Below are 13,344 nucleotides of genomic sequence, written 5' to 3'. Positions count from 1 at the left end.
AGTTCTCCTGGATATAGAGGTGAGAAGGAGCAGTCGGAGGGGAATGGTCGCAGGACAGTGGAATGTGGCCAGAATTCTGCCTGCTGAGGGCGGCAGGAGAGTCAGTGGTGAGAAGAGGGTTTCTCAGCTTCACCGCCGAGGAGGGGTTCTGGACTCTGCAGCTGTCCTCAGCTGAGGTCTATATGCACACCGGCCCTGAGCCTTGCCAGATCCTGTCCTACTGTCCAAGGCTGACTGGAGCTGCTCTGGATTGTGATGGTGGGAAGGTAACCTTTACCAATGCCAGAACTCAAGAGTTTCCCTATGAATTCTCAGCTTCCTTCACTGGGAGAATTTCCCCTTTCCTGTGGCTTGACTGCATGAGATCCACACTTACGCTGAGACCCTGAGAGGAGACCTCCTGGGCACAGCACTGGGTGTTTTCACTGATCCTCTGTTCCTTTACATCATTCCCAACTCGCTGCCTCAGCTGTGTGGTCCTGCTGGGTTTCTGAATGCGCTTAGATGACTGGAGCCTTACGGTAATCAGGACTCTCTTGTCCTCACTGCTTTGTCTCTAAAATGGGAGCTTGATCTGCTTTCTCTACAAGGGAATGGTTGAAATGTCTTTAAAGTACTTATTAAAATGCATGTTAATTATTAATTTTTCTCTTCAGTTGCCTTTGATTTGGTTCTTCACCTGCCACTGAGACAAAGGTATGAGAATGAGTGACTATATCATAGGACTGCAGCCCCTGCCACGAATAGGAATTGATTACAACATCCATATCCATTTCTACAGCACGTTTTCTGTCAAATAATTTCTCCTGCCATCCTTCTAAGCAGCTGAGGAAACAGTAAATGTTTTGCAGCTCATACCTGCTTACCATTGATACATTATGAGACTTGAGCTATCTGGAGGGGGAATTGGTTTATTTCTTTCTGCTATGCTCTGATAATTTTTGCAGTAAGAAGCGGGGGAGTAGAAGCCATGTGAGGTTCAGGTGTGTATGAGTTTTTGGAGGTCACTTGGACCTGAAGTTCAGTCTTATGTCAGCTGTGTTTTGAGGTGGTAGAAATAGATACTTAGCTTAATATTAAATTAGTAGTCTTAAGTATAAGCAGCAGAAAACAAATTTGGCAAATTTTAGAAAATGGGAAACTTATTAAACGTTACAGGGGTTTGTAGAGTCTAAAGAGGGAGGGATATGTGTGCCTACCTGCTTGCAAATTCTGCCCCAAGAGAGCTGGGAGTCAGCGTGGGCACTGCAGTGAGAGGGAGGAGCAGCTAGGGGGTCACAGGTGTTGAGAGGAAGGTTGGGGTTGGCGGCACCTAAACAGAACATACCACGCATGAGGACAAGCTAGTGGAGAGCGGGTGTGATCTCGTGGGGAGCAGAGGAGGAAGAAGTAATGAACACACACAGGGGTGGAGCCAGAGCTGGGTTTGGCAGCAGCTATCTTGGTGGATTCATAGACCCAGCTGATGGGTATACTTCTCCTGGACATAGAGATGAGAATGAAGAGTTGAGGAGGGAATGGTCTCAGGAAATTAGTGGATAGAACAGGCCGTAGTTCTTCATGTAACTGATTAGCAGTTCCCTTTGACCCCGGCGGCAGCAATGGGCACTATACTCTGGACAACTTTCTCTCTCTCAGGCCTTGCTCTCTGCCTCACCCTCAATCTGTCTGGAGGTCTGACTCCAGCTTTTCTGAGTTACTCCGCCCCCACACAAGTCAGGACCGGAAGTGGTGTTCTCCAACCCAGAAACCTGGAGCCTCTTACTCTAAGTTGTCTCAACCTGAACTTATAGCTATCCAAGGAACAGGAGATTATCCCAGACCTCACGTCCAGGCTGGTGTCTTTCTACACCCAACTCAACTGTCCTGTCTGTTCCCAGGATGGTCACATGAGTGCTGCTGGAGTGTCCCATGAGGGTTGCAAAATGTATAAATTTTCTGATTCATCCCCTCAGATTCCCCCAAAGACACATGCAACCCATCACTCTATCTCTGACCGTGAGGTCACCCTAAGATGCTGGGCCCTGGTCTTCTACCTTGTGGAATAACCCTGATCTGGCAGCATGATGGGGAGAACCCAACTCATGGCACAGAGGTTCTGGATAGAGAAAAATATACCATGCTAACACTAGTCTAATGAAAGCAAGAGTAGCTGTATTAATTTCAGACACAGCAGACTTCAACACATGGAAGGTTATCAGAAATAGCAAGAAAGGCGTCACATACTGATAAAAGAGTCAATTCTCCAAAAAGACACAACAATCTTTACTGTGAATGCACCTAACAACAGAGGGTCAAACGATGTGAGGCAAAAACTGATAGAATTGATAAGAGAAATAGATGAATCCACAATTTTAGTTGGAGACTTCAACATCCCTCTCTCAGAAATGGACAGAGCAAGCAGGCAGAAAATCAGTAAGGACATAATTGAACTCAAAACACTATCAATCGACTAGATATAATCAATATCTATAGACTACTTCAGCCAACAACAGAAGAATACACAGTCTTCTCAAGCTCACATTAAACATTTACAAAGATAGACCACATTCTGGGCCATAAAACACACCTTAACAAAATATTTTTTTAATAAATTTAGTTTATTTCTGGCTGCGTTGGGTTTTCTTTGCTATGCGTGGGTTTTCTCAAGTTGCAGCAAGCGGGGTTTCCTCTTTGTTGTGTTGTGCAGGCTTCCCCTTGTGGTGGCTTCTCTTGTTGCAGAGCACGGGCTCTAAGCACAGAAGCTTCAATAGTTGCGGCTCACGAGCTCCAGAGCACAGGCTCAGTAGTTGTGGCGCACGGGCTTACTTGCTTCTCGGCATGTGGGATGTTCCGAGACGAGGGATCGAACGCGTGTCCCCTGCATTGGCAGGTGGATTCTTAACTACTGCACCACCAGGGAAGTCCCCACCTTAACAAACTTAGAATATTAGAAATCATACAGAGCCTGAACCAAGATGGAGGAGTAGAAGGATGTGCTCTCACTCCCACTCACATTACCCACTTTCACAACTTCAGCAGAAAGATAAACATCTTTCTCACACTGACCATACATAAACTACTGGAGAGGAAAGACTACCCTTGGACCAGTCCCTGTTGCTAGGTGGATGTGGTACAACGTGGTAACCTGATTTGTCAGGCCTGGGTCATGTGATATCCTCATCCCTCGGTTCATTATATTTCCTAAGTTATTTAAGGTCATGCTGATTATTAAACCATGTAACTATTAAACAAAAACACTTTCGCAAATTCTCAGAACCATAAGAAAATAAGTGAGAACATTAACTATTAGAACTGCTGGGTGTCCTTTTATTTCCTCTCCTTTATATTTCTACCTAGCCTTTTGCCTCTTCCATTCCCCAAATTACCAAGAAGACTGGGCTACATTTCTGGGATCATAATTTTGTGCTGTATTCCTGTGGGATGAACACAAAATCCCTTGGACCTCAGCTCTGATCTCTGCACTACTGGCTATCAGCCCTGTGAGATGCCACACTTACAGGTGGTTGCCAGAGCCCCCCTTGTGGTGAGCACACTTCTGAGATGTGATTCCCATCTCCTGGTGTTCATGCACTTGTGTAATTCCCATCTTTGGAGTATAAGGTGGACCTAGTGACTCATTTGTAATAAAGAGAATACAGTGAAGCTGCTGTCCCTGGGATGTTGCCCTTATCAGCATGACCCAACATACCTAAGACCATGTCATTGGTCCATGAGCAACCAGGGAAAGCAGGAGAGAAGGGAAAGTCTCATTGTGTATCTCCATCAGAGCTCTTGGGTGACCAAGTGCATCATCAATGAGCAGTAATAGTTTGAAAGAAATCTTTTTCTGAGCAATAAGTTTCAATAGTGGGCTGAAAATATTTAGTCCACCATGTTGTTAACAGATGTGCTCTCATCTAGGCTTTGCTGTTCTATTTACAGATCACAGGCAGAGTAGATTTAGCATAAACCTTAAAGGGTCTGGGATTTGAGAAATGGAAAATACGCACTGGCTTCAAGTTTAAGTCACCAGCTGCATTAGCCCCTAACAAGAGAGTCAGCCTCGCCTTTGAAGTTTTGAAGCCAGGCATTGACTTCTCCTCTCTAGCTATGGAAGTCCTAGATGGCATCTTCTTCCAATAGAAGGCTGTTTCATCTATACAGAAAATTTGTTATTTAGTGTAGCCGCCTTCATTGATGGTCTTAGCTAGAACTTCCGGATAACTTGCTGCAGCTTCTACAACAGCAGTGCTGCTTCACCTCGCATTTCCATGTTACAGAGACGGCTTCTTTCCTTAAACCTCGTGAACCAACCTCTGCTAGCTTTAAACTTTTCTTCTCCAGCTCCTCACCTTCTCGGCCTTCATAGATTTGAGGAGAGTTAGGGCCTTGCTGTGGTTTGGAATTTGGCTGAAGAGAATGTTGTGGGTGGTTTGATCTTCTATTCAGAGCACTAAAACTTTCCCCATATCAGCGATAAGGCTGTTTTGCATTCTTGCCATTCTGTGTGCTCACTGGAGTAGCACGATTTATTTTCTTCAAGAACTGCTCCTTTGCTTTCACAACTTGGCTAACTGTTTGGTGCAAGAGGCCTAGCGGTCAGCCTATCTAGGCTTTTGACCTTCCTCACTAAGCTTAATCATTTCTAGCTTTTGATTTAAAGTGAAACATATGCTACTCTCCTTTCACTTGATCATTTAGAAGCCATTGCACGGTTTTTAACTGGCTTAATTTCCATGTTGTTGTGTCTCAGGGAATCGGGCGGCCTGAGGAGAGGTAGAGAGATGAGGGAAGTCTGGTCGGTGGAGCACTCAGAACACACACAGATTTATCCATAAGTTTGTTGTCTTCTATGGGAGTGGTTCCTGGTGCCCTCAAACAATTACAATAATAACATCAAAGATCACTGATCACAGACCAACATAATAAATATGATAATAATGAAAAGTTTGAGATATTGTGAGAATTACCAAACTCTAATACAGTGTATGGTCAGGCCACTCAGGATGGCTGTTCTCTTGTTCTCTTGTACATCCCCTGTCCGACCAAAGCCTGCTTCACAGCTACACACTACCCACATGACTGACCTCCTACATACTTGCCCCTAGCCCTAGCTAGTGATTGTTCTTATCAGGGAGGATGTGAGGGGTGTGCCCTCTACTGGGTTCCCTGGTAACTAATGAGCCCACCTGACGTCAATTCCCCTGTAACTGGTAATATACCCCTGGCCCCCGCACACGGTGGGGTGTCGCTCCAGGATCTTGCTTCAGACGTGTAAGCTTCCCCATCCATTACACCACTGACGCCTCTGTTGCTGACTCCGAGCCTTTCTTCTGTCTTGAAGCTGGGCAAGCACAGGCCTTGTAGGCCTGCGGGGTGCAGCCCAACACACAGAGACATGAAGTGAGCAAATGCTGTTGGAAAAGTGGCGCTGATGACTTGCTCACTGCTGGGTTGGCACAAACCTTCAATTAGTAAAAAATGCAGTATCTTCAAAATGCAATAAGACGCGGTACACCTGCACAGGTGGACACCGATTACTTAGTTGAACCTTTGTCTAAAACTCTAGGAAGGGAGGGGTGAAATCAAACAGTGTCTATTTCAGCTCCTTGGGGGAAGGTGTGAGATTACAGTGGGTAAAACTATTGTTTCCTTCTCTTTTCTGGAGCTCTCCCATCTCTCCCAGGCTGGCCATTCTATGTAGCAGGAGACAGATGATTGCAGGCAAAACCCAGGCTTTTTCTCCCACCCTCCCATCCTTCTTTCTTTACCATTAATATTGCGATCATCAGATTACAATATTCCCATATTTGGATTTCCCCTGCGACCCCATTCACTCAACTCTGACTCTACCGCGGGCACCGTCAGACCCCACATGTTAGTGCTCATTCCTGCACGCCCGCCCCCTCCTTAAGATGCCAATCTCGAGTCCAGGTTGTCACCTGTGTTTCTGACCGACTGGCTACAGATTGGATGTTCTAATGATCCCCCACTCGGGTTTGATTAATTTTCTAGAGCGGCTCACGGAGCTCAAAGGAACACTTTCCTTACTAGACTACTGGATGTAACTCTGGAACAGCCAGACGGAGGAGACACGAAGGGCAAGTGTGTGGGAAGGGCGTGGAGCTTCCGTGTCCTCTCAGATCGGGACACTCTCCCCAAATCTCCGTGTATTCACCAGCGTGGAGACTCTCTGAACCTCATCATTTTGGGGTGTTATGGAGGCTTCATTAAATAGGCATGATTGATTACATCATGGGCCATTGCAGTAGGTGAAACCTCCAGCCCCTCTCGGCTCCCAGGACATGGGGGATGGGGTGGTACCGGAAATTCCAACTGCCTATTAACATGGTTGCTTCTCCTGGTAACCAGCCCCCATCCTGTGGTTCAGTCCAAAAGCCAACCTTTAACATAACAAAACACACCTCTGTGGCTCTCATCACTTAGGAAATTCGAAGGATTTTAAGAGTTCTGTGCCAGAAATATAAAATTAGGAAAATGAATGAATGTGTTTTCTTTTGTTTTCTTCCAAGCATACGGGTTTATTGAGGGCATGGGGGTCTACAGGACAGCCCCAGGTGCCTGTGGAGAAGGCCCGCCATCGGTCTAGAGGGCCGCGGCCCCGGGGGCAGCCGGGGATGGGGTCTCCAAAACCTGGGTTTACTTGAAAGTGTGACTCTCCGCTCCACCGCGCCCAAAGCCTCTGGGTCCGAACATGGCCCAGTAGCAGGGTTGGTTGCAATAGGGCTTGCCTTCGTGCTCAGTGTGTCCCCTCCCCCCGAGGTCAGCGTCTTTCCACATTTCTCACACTTCAGGCAAGGTCATGCCAGTCCTTCCCCAGGAGATCACCCGCTCAGCCAAGTACACCTCCTCGTCACACTTGGGGTACTTGGGCACGGTGGCGCCGGGTCCGGGGCGGGTGGCTGGGCGGGCGGGAGCACACCGGAGCGCGGGACTCGGAAAATGAATACGTTTAAATTCAATTTATAATAGCATCAGGATAAAATATTTAGGTATCAATTTAAAGAAAGTGCGCCACTGAAAGTGCGTACACTGAAATTATATAGTTTTGCTTAGAGTTTCAATGTCTTTGGTAAAGTATTCCTTCTGTTCATTCATAGTATTCCTGAGCTCGTTATACTGCCTTTCTGAATTTTCTTGTAGCTTGTGGCGTTTCCTCATGAGCTGTTTTGAAATCGCTATCAGTTATGTCACAGTAGTCCATGACCTTAAGTTTGGTTTCTGGAGAACTGTCCTTTACCTTTCGTGATGCAGTGTCACTGTGGTTCTTCGTGTGCTTGCTGTGCTGTTCCTCTGCCAGCACTGGTGAAGTGGGGAGCACTTTTCTGCTTCATTCTAACCATTCAACAAATTAGAGAGCAGAGGCTTTTCTCTTCTCTTCCAGGAGGTGGCGCTAGAGCACAGGTTTGGGGTTCTCCTACCTGTGTTACCTGCTTGGGAGAGTTGGCACTTTCCACCCCTCATCAGGGGTGTGGTCCCGTGCCCTCTTATTGCTTCTTGTGCCTCCAGGGATTTTGCTGCCTTGTTGCTGCCTGTGCCACTGGCATCACTGCCCGGTGACCTGGGATAGTGGGCTCTTCCCTCGTGTCCAGGATTCCCTGAACCACAGGGGAAGAGGGGGGCGTGGGTAGCTGGGGTGGTGCAGGCACCTCTGCCATGTCCCCTGCTGTCAGGTTCTCCGGCTCTGCTGCTGCCAGTGGGTGGCTGGAGGGGCCAAAGTCATGGGCGTCTCAGGGGCTGGTGGCTGGGGCCCCAGGACCCACTTCTGCTGCTGCCTAGTTACCTGGGGCCCTGGGCACTGCTGAGGCTGGAAGGCTGGATTCCTGTGTCCTGTTGAAGCTGCTACTGGGTGTTCTGGGGCTTCCAGCTCAGTGGCCACAGGTGGAGAACAGGATCGCAGGCTCCGCCTCTGCTCTTCCCTCGGTTCAGCCTCATCTCTGTGTCCCAGTCCACCCACCTTTCCATGCACACTGTGTGGGATTCTCCGGAGTCCTGGTGTGTTGGGCAGAGTCACCTGTGGTGTGTCGTGGATGTTTACTGGTTGCGGATGGAAGGGGGGAGAGACAAAGGCAGCTTTTCACTCCTCCGTGTGGCTGATGTGACTGATGTGTCTCCTGCAGGTCGCAGTTTTATGTCCAGAATCTGCCGATTCTGTTCAGCTGGAAGCCTGGCTCAGCTGCAGCCTGTGGGGCCCTGGGGAGCCTCCCCTGACACCTGACCACAAACTCCTGGGTCAACATCAGTGCCAGAAATTAGATCTGAGTCCAGGACCACAGGGCCTTTAAATTCAGGTTGGGAAGTGGCTGGAGGGATCCAGACAGCAGGTCCCTGTCTATTATTAGGTCCACGGAGGGGAAGAAGAGACAGGACACTGGGGTTTCCTGGGCTCTCGGGACTGAGGAGGAGCAGAGAGGACCCTTGAGGCTTCAAACGGTGGTGGATTTCATGCCTGGACAGGAGGGACCAAGCTTGCTGTCCTTGGGTACGGTGTTGGGACGCCTGGGTCCTGTAGGTCTGGGGAGGGGCGAGGTCGTTTTTGTGTCTCAGGGAAATGTTAGGGGGATCCCCGGGCCCAGACTCATGGCTGATCTCCTTGTCCCACTGTGGTCTCCAGGCTCCAGTCCACGTCCTGTCCTCTGCTCTCCTGTCCTCTGCTCTCCACCTCCATGGTCACCAGCAGGTCAGGTCTTTTCCCAAAGGTCTTTAACCAGTCTTTTTGGCACAGTGGTCCCTGCTGTCTTAGCTCACAGGGAGACGATGTCCAGGTAGCCCCGGGCTGTGAGCTGGGATGGACTCTCCCTTCCTTGAGTCTCCCTGCTGCCCCCCAGCACCATGTGTGTGTGGGGTGGAGTGAGGACTGGGGGTGAGGTTATTTCTCTGGAAGAGAGGAATTCCTTTAACCACCTCCCCTCTCTCCTTTTCTCTTTTCTCTTTCTTCCAGGTGTATTTGAGTTATACCATACCTGTAAGGACAGGAAAACACCGAAAACATAAGCATAGTTTACCAGCAAAATAGAGAGCTGACATCTGTGTACTTATCATCCAAGTGAAAAACAGAGCCTCTACCAGTGCCCAGGCCAGAAGCCCCTGTGCCTCTCCCCACACAGACCCCACCCTCCCCGCATACGTGTCCACTGAGTGAGCCGCCCTGCCCCTCTCCTCTCTCGTTCCTCCCCCTCCACTCCTGTTGGCCTCCATCCCCTAATGTCACTGTTTCCTTCCTCTCCTCACTTCTCCAGGAGCCTCCCCATCTTCATAGGCAGATATCTGAGGGGCTCTCCTCTCCCTCCCCCTCCCCCCTCTTCTACCTCATTCTAGGGCTGGAGGTTCCAGAGTTGATTCCCTAGAGGAAGAGTCTATAACCCTGTCAGCAGCTGCAAGAAGTGACAAGGACTTGGGGTTCAAGGTCCCACCCCCGGAGACTGAGGACACCCAGTCTATTTGTGGGGTCCACCCTGGACTTGGGAACCAGCTGTTAATGGCCTTGAAATCAGATCCTCCCTGAGGCCTTAGTCCTTGGTGGCTTGATGGGGAGAAAAAGGTCCGTGTCAGCATGTATTCTGGGTAACAGTTCAGACTTCGAACTTGACACTGGATGAACTCCAACTTCTGTGCGCAACACTGACCCACTGCTAGGAGCCCAAGGAAACCCTGGGCAGGTCTTTTGTAAGGGGGTCAAAGGGGAGCTCAGGTCTCCTGTCATCAGCAACTGTGGCCACACGGGGGCGCCACCACTCCGCCCTCTCCTATTCAGAAGGGAGAGGATGGGCTGTGGTCTGAGTCCGACAGAGATGGCTGCCCTGGAGGCTGGTCAGCAATCAGGGGATGAAGTTGCTGCCTGAGCAGCTCTGGGGTCGGGCTCGGGGATGCGGCGGGGTTAGAGGGGAGGAGAGCCCTGGAGCCCTGCCTTGTGTCTGAGGTTTCCATCTTTCCTCTCCACAACCCATCTCTCCAGCTCATTGATGAAAACACTCTGGAAAACTCAAAGTCGATTATTATTTCACTCCCTGTTCGTTTCTGGCAGATATTCTTTTTTTTTTTTTCATTTTAGTGTAGTTTGAGATTCACAAAAGCAGTAGCAGAGTTAGTAGAGATTTCCTGTAAATCCCACGCTCAGTCTCCCTGTGGTAATATCTTATATCACCATCATACATTTGTCACAGCTAATGAAGCAATATTGATACATTATTACTAAACGCCAGAATTTATTTGGACTTCATTAATTTTTCCTTTTTCTGATCCACGATCCTATCAAAGACACACTGTGTTAAGTCCCAATCATGTCTCCTTCAGGCTCCTGTGGCTGTGACAGTCTCTCAGAGGTCCCTTGTGTTTGATGACCTTGATGTTTTTGAGTGCTCAGGGATACTGTACAATGTCCCTCTATTCAAGTTGGTTGACTGGGGCAAAGTATTTGGGGGAAGAAGACCACAGAGATGAAGTGACATTCTCCACACAACAAGGGTGTATACTCTCCACTTGATTATCACTAATAAGTTCACCTTATCACCCAGCTAAGGTACATTTCCCAGGTCTCTCCTTGTGAACTTTTATTTTTACTTCCCAACTTTCCGTACCATAGCCTTTAGAAGGAAGTCACTACGTGCAGCCCACACTTGAGGGGCGCTCTGCTATAAACTTTGGTGTGCCGCGGTTTGTGCATATATAAGTTTTCAGATGAGTTGCATGAGGACTAGAGCGCTGAGTAGACTGGATGGAGGGTCTATGTGCAGCTTTAGAAGAAACTGCTGACCATCATTTCTAGGGGCTGTGCTGCTTCGTATTCCTGCCCCAGTGAGTGAGGGTTTCTGTCGCTCCACATCCTGGACAGCACTTGGTATCACCAGTTCTTGGATTCTAGCTATTCTAATAGGTGTGATGATACATCATTTTTTTTAATTTACATTTCCTAATAATATATGATGTTGAGCATCTTTTCATATGCAGTTCCATGGATAGATCTTCTTGAAGAGATGTCTGTTCAGTCTTTCCTTCATTTTTAAATTGTTTCCATATTATTGAGTTTAAGCGTTCTATGTATATTCTAAAACATGTCCTTCATCAGATATGTGAATTTGCAAATAATTTCTCCCAGTCTGTGGCCTGAGCTCTTTCACTAACATAACAGTATCCATTAATGCATAGATATATTTGGGGAGAAGGAAAATGAGAAATTGCCAACCGCAGTGGTTTCCAAGTAGAGGACTTGGGCAAATGGGGGACGAGAGGGAGAACATGAATTATTTATTTTGTATACCCTTGAGTACCTTTTCAGTCCCCTTCTGTGTAGGTAAATATGCTTTCAAAAATTACATTAAAATCCCTTGCACTTGTAAAACACCTGACAGATCCTCTTCAGATCGTGCATTAGGACACACATTCTCTACTCTGGCACCCAAAGTCTTTTAACTGAGCTATTCTGCCACAGAAATTCCATTACTGGAAAAGATGGGCTGGATTGTTGGGAGAATTCTGCTCACTGAAAATAGCTGAAAATGCCATGTAAAATATAAAAACTATCTTAGAAGCATCAAAGAGGTGACAAGGTCCTAATAAGTGACCACACTGAAAAAAGAAGGGAAAAATCCTGCTTGGCCTCCAAAGAAAACACGGTCCTGAGAAAAGGAGAAAAGGCTGTGTGAGTTCACTGCCCAGAGCTCAGGCACGGAGCCCGGCACGTCCAGCTCTGTGCCCACAGCTCTTCACTTTTTCTGCCCACTTGCCTTCCTTTTAAAAATTTAAACAAAGCTTTTGAATTCTTATCATGATGTATATGTGTAACGTATAATATAGGATATAATGTATGTTCACTGTAAAGCAAGTAATAAAGTGTCGAAAGTGATAAATGACAAAGTAAAAAGAATGCAATCCTCACATTTGCAGATATTTTGTTGCATTTTTCTTTCGTTTCTTATATATCCTCCTGTTGTTGCCCAAGAGCTGGAAATTTCTCTAAGCTGAACAGCCCAGACCTCAGTGGCCCCCACCCTGCACTCTCCAGACGCCATTTCCCAGTCAGCTCACTCTCACACCCCTGAGAGGGCGATTTCTCATTTCCTCCTTTCCCCTCAGACCCCTCCACTCATCCCTCACTCCCTGTTATTAATGATGAGCTTTTTTTTTTCACTCAGAAAAAAAAAGCACTCGGGTGAGAATTACATCCTCCTCCTCCACTATTCCCACATTTGCAGCTGTATCTCACCTTCCCACCAGTGATGATGGATGGTCCCCTCCTGTCTAAGGCTGCCCCTCAGCGTGGGTACAGGATCCGACTCCATCCAGCCCTGTGTCATCAGTTTCCCACTCTCTACTGCTCCTTCATCCCTGCCTACAAACATGCTGCAATTCCTCCCATTAAAATGAATCAAACAAAAATAAATAAATCAAAACAAAATTCTCCCATAAACATCCACCACTCTGTGGACAGTTTCCTTCCAACTGCTGCTCCATTTCTGTGACTCTTCTTAACAGAACAATTCCTAAGGCCAAAGGCCATTCTCTCATCTACTAGGTTGTTTTTTTATTTTTAGCTAATGGAAATGTGCACATAGTTTTAAAAAGCAAAATACTTCCATAAGACTTGATATCTGGACCGATGTCCCCAATCTTCCATGTCCCCCGTCTCTTGAATCTCAGAGAGAAGCTCTATTAGTTCTTAAGCTGATTCTCTAATTGTTTCTTCTATGTCTCTAAAAAGCATGCCTTTAATACTCCTTTGCTTTCAGTTTTATGTATCATCTTTAGTTAGTTGCTTTTTCTTTCACACACCCCTGTCTTCCCAAAATAGTTATAATTATACATCTATCAGTTTTGTAATTTTGATTAGCTCAGTGTGCAATATTTGCCTTATGATGATGACGGAAATGCTAGTCACAAGTGAGCATTTAGTAGACTGTGATTACTTTTCTTGAATGGATATTTAGATTTTGCTGGAATAAATAATGTCTTACTTTAGTTGTACTGATTTTTTTTTTTTTTTAGTTTATTTGCCTGCTTTGGGTCTTCATTGCTGCATGCAGGCTTTCTCTAGTTACAGCGAGCGGGGCTACTCTTTTTTGCTGTGTGCGGGCTTATTGCGGTGGCTTCTCTTGTTGTGGAGCATGGACTCTAGGTGCGCGGGCTTCAGTGGTTGCAGCAGGCAGGCTCAGTAGTTGTGGCTCACGGGCTTAGTTGCTCCACAGCACGTGGGATCTTCCCGGACAAGGGCTCAAACCCTTGTCCCCTGAACTGGCAGGCGGATTCTTAACCACCTCACCACCAGGGAAGCCCCATATTGTACTCATTTTATATCATTCTAAAACTGTGCAGAATCTAAGTCTTTCTGAATACATTCAAGCACAT

General features: G+C 47.2%; 1 pseudogene; it reads right to left on the bottom strand.

Annotated features, from left to right (window-relative positions):
* Positions 1-6,525: 6,525 nt before the first annotated feature.
* LOC112412597 (cysteine-rich protein 1 pseudogene) lies at positions 6,526-7,707 on the bottom strand (annotated as a pseudogene).
* Between the last annotated feature and the right edge of the window lie 5,637 nt (positions 7,708-13,344).

The sequence above is a fragment of the Neophocaena asiaeorientalis genome, unplaced genomic scaffold (genome assembly GCF_003031525.2).
Source record: "Neophocaena asiaeorientalis asiaeorientalis breed wild unplaced genomic scaffold, Neophocaena_asiaeorientalis_V1.1 scaffold239, whole genome shotgun sequence".
Taxonomy (NCBI): domain Eukaryota; kingdom Metazoa; phylum Chordata; class Mammalia; order Artiodactyla; family Phocoenidae; genus Neophocaena; species Neophocaena asiaeorientalis.
Note: the sequence above shows the minus strand (reverse complement) of the source record. Positions and strands in the feature narration are given on the sequence as shown.